At 35.7% G+C, this 15,246-nt stretch overlaps 1 protein-coding gene across 2 annotated transcripts in view; it reads right to left on the bottom strand.

The window, feature by feature from the left end:
* LOC134754232 (carboxyl-terminal PDZ ligand of neuronal nitric oxide synthase protein) overlaps positions 1–15,246 on the bottom strand; it is a 215,009-nt gene that overhangs the window by 111,768 nt on the left and 87,995 nt on the right. The window lies entirely within an intron of this gene.

The raw sequence follows: 15,246 nt of genomic DNA, 5'->3' as shown, positions 1-15,246 counted from the left end.
CGTGTAGATTCAGCAGAGTTCTATTTTGTTATTTTGGCAAAGGCTCTTGAAGTTGCTAATGTCTCAAAGTAAAAAACAATGTCGCGGCCAACATTGCGAACCGCACAAAACTTAACTGTGAAGATTTCACAGAGTTATTCTTTGTTATTTTGACAAGGGTCCTCAAAGTTGCTAACATTACAAGGTTTAAATCAATGTGGTTGTGAACACTGTCAACCCTCAAACTTTATCCGTGTAGATTCCGCAGAGTTCTATTTTGTTATTTTGACAAAGGCGCTTAAAATTGGCAATGTCACAAAGTAAAAAACAATGTGGCGGCCAACATTGCGAATAGCACAAAACTTAACTGTGAAAATTTCGCAGAGTTATTCTTTGTTATTTTGACAAAGGTCCTCAAAGTTGCTAACATTACAAGGTTTAAATCAATGTGGTTGTGAACACTGTCAACCCCCAAACTTTAGCCGTGTAGATTCAGCAGAGTTCTATTTTGTTATTTTGGCAAAGGCTCTTGAAGTTGCTAATGTCACAAAGTAAAAAACAATGTCGCGGCCAACATTGCGAACCGCACAAAACTTAACTGTGAAGATTTCACAGAGTTATTCTTTGTTATTTTGACAAGGGTCCTCAAAGTTGCTAACATTACAAGGTTTAAATCAATGTGGTTGTGAACACTGTCAACCCCCAAACTTTAGCCGTGTAGATTCCGCAGAGTTCTATTTTGTTATATTGACAAAGGCTCTTGAAATTGGTAATGTCACAAAGTAAAAAACAATGTGGCGGCCAACATTGCGAACCTCACAAAACTTTACTGTGAAGATTTCGCAGAGTTATTCTTTGTTATTTTGACAAAGGTCCTCAAATTTGCTAACATCACAAGGTATAAATCAATGTGGTTGTGAACACTGTCAACCCCCAAACTTTAGCCGTGTAGATTCCGCAGAGTTCTGTTTTGTTATTTTGACAAAGGCTCTTGAAGCTGCTATTGTCACAAAGTAAAAAACAATGTGTCGGCGAACATTGCGAACCGCACAAACTTTAACTGTGAAGATTTCGCAGAGTTATCTTTTGTTATTTTGACAAAGGTCCTCAAAGTTGCTAAAACCACAACTCACAAATCACACGTTGTGCAATGAGCAAAGCCAAACTATGTTAAATTCGCATTTTTAACTATGCTATTATGACAAGGCATCGAAAAATTGATAGTTTAACAACATTTTTATTGTTAGTTTCGCAATAATTGCGTTTCGCAAAAAAAAAGTTGCTGCGCTAGCAAAGGCTAGGTTGTCAATGTCCCAAAGTAGTTTTGTGTTTTTATCAATAATTCGTTCGCAACGTAAAACTGCAGCCTTGTCTCCGGATTTTTCTCTGAGTGCTAACTCATACGAATCAAGATGGTTCTAAGTAAAATACTTGTTAAAAGTCAAGGTATAAAATGAGTTTTAAGCTTAGAAATAGATTAAAAGTGGAAAAAACTCACTCTTGGGTGGGGCTTTATTAGCATCGTTCGCAGACGTTTCTGCTTGATAATAAATTAATTTAAATGAGTTTTACTTTCTTAATGCAAACGTTTATAATTTAACTGTTTTGTTTATATTTAAAAATATTTAATTTGATTATTTTAATAGCCGTTTAATAGTATTTTATTCAATCGTGATATAATAGAGCTTTTCAGTAGAGTACCGTGTTTAGGCCACGAAGGTTGCTGAGTAGCCTAATTGAAAAGCTTGATTATATCACTGTTGTATACAATACTTTCTTTACTACAAAATAAAGAAAATTAGGTAAGTATCTACTGAGATACTGTACTACTGAGTACAAAAGACATAAACGCGTGCTATATGAATAGGTATTACTCATGAAATAGTCGCGCGTTGGTGTCTTTTCCACTGGACCGCGGCGCCACGTGATTGATCTATTATAGTTGACTAAACCGTTTCGAAATTAATATTGTAGTTGAATTGGAAGCCCATACATGAAAAGTATTTAATTAAGTACAGGTATACGAAATCTTAATTGAACTATTACAGTCGAGGAGTAGAAGAATATTTTTACACTTCTATCGTGGCTGAATAATGCTGACGGGTCCGTGACTTCGATGCCTAACTAGTCAAAAAATGACAATATGGCAGACGAATGTCTGAAATGTCACCGTATTTAAGAATTATATACTTACTCTCGAACAATATTTCACTTACCCCCCTCGTTGGACAATGTACTATAATGGATATAGTACAGCTTCTCTAAAACTCCGTATTAGCTACCACATAGGTAGCTGTTTATAACATTACATAATATTTGATAGTCATAACATTTCATACAATTGCAGTGTTACAACTGTAATCTTGACTAGTAGGTGTGGTATACCCGTGTATGTCAGCCTTAAGTGCATCTGGTCACTCTAATCTGTGGTAGGTCTCGCTCTTCTCCAATATGGCGTCTTGACTGTAAGATCGTTTTTATATAGTGCAAATAAAGAATGAAGCATTAATTAATTGCGTATCATTATAAAGATATTACAGTAGGTATATTAAAACAATAGGGCATTTGACAAATTTTTATTAATGGTATCAGTCGATCAGGTTTGCTTTGAGGATCAAATGTCTGTATGGGACCCATTGCCTTAAAGCAATACAAAAGTCACAAATGATGGTCAAAGTCTGGCACCCGCACGCACTTTACTGACGAAACGCTTCTAACAAAATGTAGTATTTTCTATAAAAAGGGACCTTATTGTCGATGGCGCTTGCGCCATTATTTAACAATGCTCCGATATAAATACAATGCCGCGCGAAGCTGTGCAGCGTAAGCGCCATCGACAATAAGGTCTTTTCATAGAAAATGCCCCAAATGGCAATACATCGTGGTGAGTGCGTCACCATGTAACGTCGCTATTGCTTAGAAGCCGTTTCGATGTATGATAAACAAGGAAATTGCGATTTTGCCGGTGAAATATTGCGTTTATGTATATTGTTGCTATACAATATTTTTTGTAAATAAAATGTAAGGAATCGAACAGTACTAGTTTTCATTATTATTTATCTCCACGGGACTTAATCGCGTAAAATAGTTTTAAAATGTACCTCCGACGTTTCGAGGACGGCGTTGTCCCCGTGGTCTCGGAGAAGACTGGCTAAAGTTAAAAAATATATATCAGAAACCTCAATATCATATTTGAAGACCTATCCATAGATACCCCACACGTATGGGTTTGATGAAAAAATTTTTTTTGATTTTCAGTTCTAAGTATGCGGAACCCCCAAAATTTACGTCGGAGGTACATTTTAAAACTATTTTACGCGATTAAGTCCCGTGGAGATAAATAATAATGAGTAAAAATCGTGAAAGTTTAAATCAGTGTAGTACTAGTTTTTTTTTCCTATTTAAAAGTAAAACATTTTTTTTTGAAACTGGTCTTTTTTCCAATATATTTTTAAGTTTCCAATGTATTGTGATAAATTTCTCATTTTCTGTCTATTTAACTAGATTTAGTTATAAAATTCAACATGTGTCAACAACCCTATATATATGTATGTATGTATGTATATGTATTTCAGCGTGAACTTCAAAAGCATCTTCCTAGCTACATTCGTACATTTATGATGGTTTACGACTAATTAGCAAATGAAAGACTCTTCGTGGAAAAGGGAATTCAAATTACTAAGCTCAAATAATAAGCGAGCATTTGTAATTTGATCATTCAGTACGAACCTTTTTCTTTTATTTTCGTTTATACAAATTGTACATACCTATGGCGGTGGGAAATATGACCGTAAGTTATTATCATGAAAAAGATAACTTTAGGATAAACGTTAGAGTTAAAGAAATATAAGAAAACTAGCTTTTGCCCGCAACTTCGTCTGCGTGGAATTAGTAATTTGGGTACCTTAATTCTTAAACAAATCTGCTTTTTAATCCATCCTTTTTTCACCCCCAAATTGGTCCACACTATACATTTCCACCCCATTTTTTACACCCTTAAGGGATGATTTCGGGGATAAAAGTTATTCTATATCCTTTCCCACAGCTCAAACTATCCCCATACCAAGTTTCATCTAAATCGGTTCAGCGGTTATTGATTCCCCATACAAATTTTCTCCCCCTTTTTTACCCCCTTGAGGGGTGGGTTCTGGGATAAAAAGTATCCTATGTCCTTCCCCGGGACTCAAACTATCTGTATACCAAATTTCAACTAAATCGGTTCAGCGGTTTAAGCGTGAAGAGGTAACACACAGACAGACAGACAGACAGACAGACTTTCGCATTTTTAATATTAGTATGGATGTAACTTTACACCGTCTTGACACATAGGTAGAAGTGTAACTTCTTTGTCAAAATTTAAATGACTAGAAGAGTAGCTGAACGCCCAAGCATTTCATTTGATTGTGATCTGATATAGGTACGATGCAGTGACAATAATTAGACTACAGGTCAAGGGCGTGTACCCGCACCAACGAGATTGACAATCCAGTTAAAATGGTAAGTCTGTCATTCGCTTCGCTTGTGACTCGCGTTACATTTCTTTGCTATGCGAGCTATCGAAGCCAAACAATCGATTGAATCACAACACTCAAAGTAAAACGATAAATAAAGGATAGGTAAAATGTTCTATTGACTGCCATCAATTTGTTATAAGGAAACTAAATACAACAAATAATTTGAGAATACTTACGAATCAATCTAATCAATCAACCCTATTCCAAATTAAACAAAACTTGTACAGCATCTAATCCTTATGGTATTCTTATTATTGCATTGTATTTGGCTTCTCCAGCTGTCACTAGCTATTCAATTTGATGCTGACTATACTCTACGTATATCCATTGAACCCCTTTGTATTTACATTGAGTTATTCACAAAACATTTAATTATGAGATGTATTTTTCTTTAGGTAGTCCATTCTGCTTAAAGTTGTATGCAATAGTTTTTTAATTTGATTTTTTTACTTTTATGGTTCCGTAGCCAAATGGCAAAAAACGGAACCCTTATTCGTCATGTCTGTCTGTCCGTCCGTATCTCACAGCCACTTTTTTCCGTAACTATAAGAACTATACTGTTGAAACTTGGTAAGTAGATGTATTCTGTGAACCGCATTAAGATTTTCACTCAAAAATAGAAAAAAAAATCAATAAATTTTGGGGGTTAAAATATAAAAAAAAAAATTCATCAAACCCATACGTTATGGATAGGTCTTCAAATATGATATTGAGGTTTCTGATATATTTTTTTTCTAAACTGAATAGTTTGCGCGAAAGACACTTCCAAAGTGGTAAAATGTGTCCCCCCCCTCTAACTTCTAAAATAAGAGAATGATAAAACTAAAAAAAACTATATGATGTACATTACCATGCAAACTTATTATGGTTTTGTTTATGCTTACAGCTTCCATTTTTTAAGTTGGGGTAAATTATTTTGGTAGGCCTTATTACCCTCAGGTACCTTGTCTTCTCAAAAATCGGCATATCATTGGCTATAGGAAACTATCGTAACTAATTTGCTCAATCTCCATGTAAATGGTATCTATTCACGCTAAGAAGCGCAAACTGGCATGTTCACGCGTCGTTCGCTCCGCATAGTGTGCAAACATAAACATGACTCCTCACCCACTCGCTGGGAATACAAACGATGCGATGAAGCGATAGAAATAGCTTCAATAATCTAAGTCGATTTCTCCTCTAAACAGCACTTGAAAGCGACAGCTGAAGTTCCCCGGACTAACATTTTTGATACCTACCTATATCTCAAATAAAAGGATGTTTCTTGATTTCTTTAACTATAAACGTTTATCTAAAGGAACTACCGCCGAAATAAGGTATAATTCTGTTCCCTTAGTTTGGTTTAATAATGAAACTAAAAAGAAATATTTCTATAACGATATTTAGGTATTAAATTTAAGCAGTCGGTGCTGTCCAGAGTTTTGATCTATAGACACTCGTACATATTTGTTTGTCATTTTTTTTCGACATATGTTTAATTGTTAACGGCGTTATTCAAACACGCCCGTCAAGTCTAACAAGCCCTTGATAATGTTTGCTAAGTTTTATAAATAAGGGGGTAAATTTATGGCTTTGTAAACGGAATAGATTTATGAGGGCCATTTTATTTCTATTCTACAGACTGCATTTTGAATATTCTATTTACCTAAATAGAATATTCAAAATGCAGTCTGGAAACGACCTGTTGACGGCGTCTCTCCCGAGATTAAACTATTCATGTGTAGCCTGCGCTTACGTTGAAACTATTTGGCTTTTTGATGTCTATTTATTTTACTTCTAATCCTACAATTTTGTCTTTAAAATTGCCGTCGTAACAAAGTTGGCCACATTTCCATCTCCGCTAAAATGAATTATGTTATTTTACTGACACAAAATAAATTAACTACCGAAGTATCGCAAAGACACGTCTCCTTGATTTACGTAAGATGTCACATTTCAAATAATTTGTGTCGCGCCTGCGGCGTCAGCGTTTCAAGCCGCTTAATTAAACTGCGATACTAAGAGCATTGAGGTCGTGAAAATTACAGAGTTCACGAGACAACGTGATGTATTATTACATTTTAAACGGCCTATCGGGGTTAAGGGTCGGCAGTGTTGAAAGCCTCAACACCATGTTAGTTACCACAATTTCGGCTTGGTGTCGTTTGGGTAATTTGGTCCGGTTCCGGGTGGTATAGCAAAATTTAACGACTATAATAAAGTAATGACATAGTATTCTATTGCAAAAAACTCAAAATTTCCATACCTACCAATATTTACGATTCCAACACAGCAGCTTTGTTTGTTTACTGTATAAGTAACTACAGATACAGTATATTGAAAATAATAATACATATATAATTCGTATCTTAAATTATACTTACTACAAACAAAGCAGAACGGTTTGACAGCTAACTTTCTACTAATTTAAAAATACAAAGCTAGGTTTAGTTATTCATATTCATAGCAGCACGTGTAAACTGTTAAGTACCTACCTAACAATACGATGAATTAAAAGTTAAGTATAATATTAAAATACTTCTCATTTACTAATGGTATTATTCATAAACGCGTTACCGGCCTGAATTAGATATGAATCGTTTGTCTTTATCTGTCATTTTGACTTATGTGTTTGTAAGAAAGGGATAAAACATAATTAAACTAAATCAGGCCCGTAAAGTTATATGAATAAGGGGACGTCTGTATTAGTTTCCTCTTTTATGTCAAGTAAAATATTTAATGTCAAATCTGAATACTCTCGTGTAAGCAAAGCTTAGGTAGAAAGAGTAAGAGTATTTACAATTAAATATTAGCATGCATAAATTGGCGTCGATACTTACGCGAGCTCAAAGAAATACGACGCATTATTTGGTGACACGCCTAATTCGGTGATACACGTTTTGAAGCATGACACCCAGAAAAGCTAGTGAATTAGGGGCCTTTTAAATGGGACCTTACGGCTTCACGACTTCGGCGGCTTTGCCGTGAGGCCCAATTAAAAGGCCCTAATTCACTAGCTTTCCTCGGTGTCATGCTTTAAAACTTGTATCACCGAATTAGGCGTGTCACCGAATAATGCGAGTTTACCCTAATTTAAATCTACCAACGTAATTATTATTTATCTCCACGGGACTTAATCGCGTAACATAGTTTTAGTTATGTTACGCGATTAAGTCCCGTGGAGATAAATAATAATGAGTAAAAATCGTGAAAGTTTAAATCAGTGTTCTACCAACGTAATATTGTGAATAGGTATATTAAAAATATATTATCCTGAAGTATCCGTATAAAATATAATATAGGAAAAAGGTGTGCCAATTCGAGGCATCACCATTTTCGCGTGCCAAATTAAGATGTAGCCAAGCGTTGCAAGTCGTGTAAAGGTTTACGGGAACACGTAATATAATCACTTAACTCCGCATGGCAGGATCTCCATTATTCACGACACGTACAACCTCCACTCGGCGGAAATGAAACTATACGAGTCAACTGAACTTGTGATTAGGCATGTTAACAAGTGGGATGTCGATATTGTCGATAGAGATTCTTCTTTGAATACAATCGATGTGTGATGTTAACGAGCGAAAAATTATATAAAACTGTCACGAGGGCTCGAGGCAAACTTTATAAGTGATACATCACTACATAGTATAAAACAAATTCGCTTCCTGCTGTCTGGATGTATGTTTGTCCCTGTGTATGCTTAGATCTTTAAAACTACGCAACGGATTTTAATGCGTTTTTTTTTTAAATAGATATATAGTGATTCAAGAGGAAGGTTTATATGTATATCAGCATTGCACCCGTGCGAAGCCGGGGCGGGTCGCTAGTTAAAAATATATCAATAAAATATGATCAGCGTACAAAACTTAAAAAAAAAACCGGCCAAGTGCGAGTCGGATTCGCGCACCGAGGGTTCCGTACTTTCTAGTATTTGTTGTTATAGCGGCAACAGAAATAAATCATCTGTGAAAATTTCAACTGTCTAGCTATCACGGATCATGAGATACAACCTGGTTACAGACAGACAGACGGACAGACGGACAGCCGAGTCTTAGTAATAGGGTCCCGTTTTTACCCTTTGGGTACGGAACCCTAAAAAGGTCCAATGTCACTGCTTGTCGTCACAGACATATAACGCCAATATGTACGTTTATGGACGTCAATAGTAAACTGTAACTACCTACAATTTTGCTATGCACAACACACGGCGTCATAGAATTTAAAATGTGAATATCTTTTTCATAACGTTGATTTGCTTACAGCACGTCTCACTAAGGAAGCTTGGGATCTAGTCGGTCGGCCACTCTTATCCCAAGAACCGGACACAGCAACATTTTGTATGAAAACGGCTGCCATCTGACCATCAAACATAGGGAGAAATCTAGGCTCCATCCAATGTTTTCCTTCACCGGAGAACTAAATATCAATATGTCGTGTTTAGGCTCCCAGAAAGAAGGGCTGCTCGGTTTGCTGGATTTCTTGGCACGGTGACCAATATTTGCACATCGCAGACTGCCAAAACATAATATGTATATTGTTGCGTTCTGGGCCGTGTGTTCCACACATACTTTTATAACTACAGGGTTGGCCAGATTAAGTGTCCTAGTTTAAAATAGCCATAGAATTAAAACAAAACTTCAAATTTCAATATTAAAATTGTTTTTATTTTACTCTATATTCACAAAATTAATTAATTAGCTCAAATCGCTATCCTTTAACCTGTATAACTATGCATTCTACCATAGAATGAGCTGCACGCGGCACGCACTATCTCATTTGTTATATCGTCCCATATCTTGACCAACCGATGTTTAAATTAATTTAAAATATTTAATTTCATTTCTCGTGTGTGGGTCCAATCCTGCTGAGCATGTATCCCCATATAGAAAAGTCCAACGGAATCAAGTTGCCACGGTATAATATTTGTCAATTTGTTCGACACCATCAGTCTTGTGTATTACGTTTAGCTTTGTGAGACGGGGCACTGTCTTGTTGAAAGCAATAATAGTCATCCCCATACAACTTTCGGATATTTTCTAGCATATGACCCTGCAACACTTTCTGAATATAATAGTCTTGGTTAATTTTTACTCGCCGATCCATGAATAGCAGTGGTAGTTTGCCCCTAGATGATGGCACCCCAAACACTTTGAAACAGCTGTACGGCTAATTTGTCTACTGGAATATCCCCCAATGAAGCACCGTAAACACCGTCATTTTGTTGATTGTAGCTATCTTGCAATTGAAACATTTTTTCGTCGGAAAACATAATTTCATCGCCCTCATGCCAAGCTAGCAAGGATTTTTTTACTCTCCATGTTTTGTTTTGTTTTTGTAGGCCTTCAAGATCATGTCGTAATATACGACTCATTGATCGTCGGGATATTTTCATATACTTAGCCCATAAACGCTTTTAATGATATTTTTGACACGAGCTTTTGAAGATTCTGTTTTTTTTAAATCGCTTAATGGTCCGAGATATGAACCTTACATTAGCATCTAAATGTTTTAGCTTCTTCTCCTGAAGCGCCCCAGTTTCACAGTAGTATGGAACTCCTATACTAACTACTGTCACACGTGTGACAGTAGGGCGCTGCACGGGTTAAATATCTCGCACGGTCGGAATTTTTGGTTGTATACATTTACAACGAACTGGCGTTTCGCGTCCATGTTCAAAACAATATATAAAAAAAAAAACAATGATTATATATGTATATATATAAAAATCTTAGATTCCTTCGCTCGCTCAGCTTTCAATTTCAACACTCACGGCACTGCGGCCTTGCATAACAAATAACTATTTCCTAAACCATGGGGCCCAGGTCAGTTTTATAGGGCTAAGCAAATAACATATGATCCCACCTCTTCGCTGTTTTCGTTTGTCCAACCATGTGTCGAGCATCCTGTATATCAAGCTCACGTCTAGAAATAATAAAGACGCATACATTCTCGATTAATAAAAAATAATATAGTTATGAAAAGTTCCGCTATATTTTAGTAAAATGGCATTACAAAACTAGTACACTTAATCTGCCCAACCGGCGACCGTATCGTAAATTCGCATTAAGTAATTTATCATCTCACGACCTCATGCTTTGCATACCTAAATTAGGTAGTATGATGTTTTTTTTTTACAAAATGTTAAAATCCTTCAAAAATTTTGGCTTCGGGACCTTCCAAAGTAACGGGCAGGTACAATACCTATACATACACAATAGTTTTAACATACGTTAGCTTGTACAACATTTTGATTTTTTTGTCAGCCGAGTAATAATAACCCTCCTGTCGTCGACACCTATATATAGGTATGTATCACGTACGTATGTAAATGCAGTCACAAAGCTCTACTTCACTACTTAACCTAGAAACTGTTAAAAACAAAATTGAGATTGCGATTTAAAATGTTTGACAAGTCATTCGCCCACTACACATGCCAACCCAACTCCCACGGTCGCCGAAAATTGATATCGTGAATTGTAAGGTCCCGTCCTCATCCATCAAACTATAGGAAAATACTTTTCACGAAGTGCACCATTTTTTTATTATTTCCTATCTGAAAGTAGGACTGCCAACGTTCATCAGGCGTGTGACGTAAGACGGTACATAGGTGGGTGTGATACGGGGAGTTTAGTGTATTTTAACCGTGGTATGAGTACCACACTCCCTTAAGAGTATTCCTCTCATCGCACCTGACCTGTCTTTCTAACTATGGTACCTGTAGATATAGTGAGCAACGGCAGATACGTATCCAAAAGCACCCAAACAATATTTTATACATTACAGTAATATTAATGTTTAAGTTTAATTTATTATTAACAAATATTCTAAATAAAATGGATTTCTGATGAAACTTTTGGTTAGCAGTCAGTATATTTATCGATATGTACAAATATTACTAAATCATTTTTATTACCTATCTATATGAATTATTTTGTATTCAAATTCATATTATTAATAATGGGCACATTACACGTCAATATTATAGATATAATAAAATAACTATACATAATTTTGATAGGTAAAAATTATTCACTATGAGTAGCTATGTACAAAGCATACAGGTACTTATGCACGTTTAAATTGGCTCATATTGAAACGTTCATAAATATGCATGTTTGCGGGTCAATGACCGACATAACGCATCGCTTATATGCCCAAGTTTAAGGTTCCATGATGAAGGTTACTGTTAGAGGTGGCTACTCTGTAGTTTCTTAGGGTTACTTTATATCTAAATAAATAAGTACTTACATGAAGCCATACTTAAGCTTTTTGCTAGTAGACGATCTACACTTACACACACTCTTACACAATCTAGTAGCGACATCTGAAGAGGGGTGGAAGAGGTGAATACGAGTAGGCTATTTTTATTTCTATCTCCTGGCGCATTCAGCCAAATGAATAAAACCGGAAAACGGAATTAGAGGATTACATTAAAACGGATGTCGGAATTTCGGACCAGGATCAGGGAAAGAGAATACATAATACAATTATTTACGACGCACAATTAAACCGATTACTTACTGTAGCATTTCTTTCAAGAGTAAACCTTAATTCTAATAACTGATAACCCGAAATAAGTAATCACGGTTAGACAAACCGCACGTTGGGTAGCGTGTTTTTATTAAGCGTGTGATTAAATGACGGAAACCGATCGGTAATCTCAATGAATAATATAACAATTTATTTAAGCAATAGCATAGCAACCTATCTTCCGCGGTCTGTTTTGACGCCACGGGTTGAATTTAAATCAGCCATTTGGGGACTTCCGAAGGTAAAAAAAGGAATCCGCCCCCGTCGAATATATGCACCTTACTCGATAATTAGCAATGTCAAACTGTGTAATATTTCTACCTCTATTTATGGATCTTATTTATCTCTCCTAAGAATTAACTGGTGATTTTAGGGTGTTTTTTCAATAATTTAACCTTACTACTTAATGTAAAAAGAAATGTTTATGACCTTGAGCTATTTGTGCGAGCCAGTTTCAGAAGTCTTTATCTCCTTACTTTTTTTAACAAAAAGAGAGATATAAATCAATTGCAATTCTAAATCTAACTACCGTAAAATAAAAAGGATTTTTTTTATTATGTAACCACGTCTGCAATGGATTCAACTTTAACCTTTCTGACGAACTCGGTTACTGAATGATTATACTATAGGTTTGCAAAAGATTTGTACTTTGTATATAAATTTAGATGCATTTAAAAAATGGATTAAGTAAGTAATTTATATTATGATGAACGTTTGCATAATTGAATACCAACTAAAAGAATGATTAATTAAGAAAATATTTGATGCACCTGGATAATTATGTCAGTCTGTCTTCTAGTATAGGTAATATGCGTTAAAACACTCAAATACTTTGCAAAGACAGGGACAAGTAGCTCAAAACGATGCCCATCACGCCAAATCCAAAGCCCGTGTTACTAAACGAAAACAAAATTACGCCCCTTTTTAATATTCACTAGATTCACGCTTGACCGGTTTTTATGTTTAAACAATGAAGAGCGTTATCCGTGTTTTTAAAGTAGGCACGGCTGTAATCGCTTTGTCCTGGATAACAAAAATAATTTTCGGTCTCTTTTCTATAAACCGCGTAATGAACCTTTATGCGGTGATATAATATCTACTGCGAGTACGTAAAACTATAACAAGATGATTTCTTTTGAGGAGTTAAAAGTTTTGCTGGCTTGTCACTCCGACCACCACCGATGAACAGCTGCCAGACGCCGGGATCTGATAATAAGGGTATATAGTACATAGTAATCTAGATGTCTATTTTCCGGGGTTAGCAAGGTCTACTACTATTACAGTTTCAAAACTTTTTTTTAAGTTTCCGAATCGGATTACATAAAAACACCATGATTTACGACTTATTACGACTTCATTATGTTATTTTGTGACGCCGTAACAGTGTACTTACTTTTATAATAGTAGTGTCTAATTTTACATAGGTATTTAGAAGTAGGTAAAGCACAAATAAACAATGTGCAAGTAATAGTAGGTAAGTATGTCTTATATGAAGAAATATATAATTCTTTACGTCTGTACTTAGGGCTAGCACATCTAACAGTTTGTACCGAGAACATGTTTTTTCGTATCCCCTTTTCTAAATAAAAAATACCGTCAGTAGTTTTCATAATTGATCACAAATTTAAACCATATTCAAAGTTGAACAGACCAGTACCCTGAATGAATTTCACACCGAACAGGTCGGGGCAAAAAGCAGCCGCTCCGGTCCGAGTCCATATTTAATTGCTTTTATGCGCAATTTCATCGGCTTTCGTTCATTGTTCTATTGTTTTTGATAGCGTTTAAATCCGAATCGAAACTCAGAATATATCAAATTATCTTTATTTTGATAACAAAACTTTCGTGAGGCACTGACATATTAAATATATTAAACCGCGTCAATCACGTTGAACAAGTATGAAAATGCATTGAAAATGCTCCTCGTTATGGAGCCAAACATGTCGAGCAATCATCGACTTTATTAACGTGAGGCCCGGTTTAATATATTTAATATCTTAATTTTGCATAAAATATGGTACAAAAAATATTCGTATACTAGGGAAAAAGATCCCTGATTGTAATTTAATTGATATGCATTGAAAATAGCTTGTGTGTGGTACGAGAGGAACGTAGATACCTACAGGTAAATACAGTTTTGCAGGGACCTGTCTATGTAGTTATAAGCTCTGTACTGTGTATTAATAATAATAATAAGGTATTTAGAACCGTACTGATCTAAATATTTTGAAATATGTCTCACGATAGTTTAATTTCGAATAATAAGGTAGATACGACGTAAAATAGCTAAACAAAATACACACATCCTGTGATTGTGCATAATTTATGCTTCGAGACGTGAATTAAATTCAGCAGGTAGCCTTTTGGTCAAACTATCAATGGACTTCTTGTATTTACTCAATTTGAAATCAAATTGAATTGCATTGGATCTATCCAGAAATCCGTCCGGAATCTGTTTGATGTAACGGAACTATGGGATAAACAAGATTTTTAAAACGTTCTATTGTACTTTATTGTAACCCCATGCTTATTTGCGTAGGTATGTTTTACATAATTATATTATACTAGCTTTTGCCCGCGACTTCGTTGCGTGAAATCAGTAACAGCAGCTAGAGTAAGTTTAGCGCCTGGATAAAGTTTTATTTCATGAGTAACTATCGCGGTAACCGAAGACAATTTTAATTGCAATAATTAAATTTGAGCATAAGCTTAATTGCTTGACATCAATTATCAGGCAATTCATTAAATCTCTCAATTTCACCCCCCTTTTCACTCTGTTTAGGGTTGATTTCCGACATAAAAACTATCCTATGTCCTTCCCCGGGACTCAAACTATCTCTATGCCAAATTTCAACTAAATCTGTTTAGCGATTTAAGCGTGAAGAGGTAACTCACACACAGACAGACAGACAGACAGACTTTCGCATTTATAATATTGGTATGGATTACTCGTCTCTTACCTTTTCTTCTTAGCGTTTTCTTAATAAACGTGGTATGCCTAGCAACCTAATTTCGAAAATTGGTGTAAATACGTATGATTTTTTACGAAGTCCGGCCGCCATCAGACCTTTCAACTCAGAGACAAGCATGAAGGGGCCCACTGACTATCAGTCCGCCGGACGATATCGGCCTGTCAGTTAGAACAAAAATTTGACAGTTCCGAACAAATGACAGGCCGATATCGTCCAGCGGACTGATAGTCCGATTCTGTTACTATGTTTATCATTTGTATACCAGTTGG

This window comes from Cydia strobilella, chromosome Z (genome assembly GCF_947568885.1).
Source record: "Cydia strobilella chromosome Z, ilCydStro3.1, whole genome shotgun sequence".
NCBI lineage: Eukaryota > Metazoa > Arthropoda > Insecta > Lepidoptera > Tortricidae > Cydia > Cydia strobilella.
The sequence above is the reverse complement of the archived record's forward strand: the minus strand, read 5'-3'. Positions and strand labels throughout refer to the sequence as shown.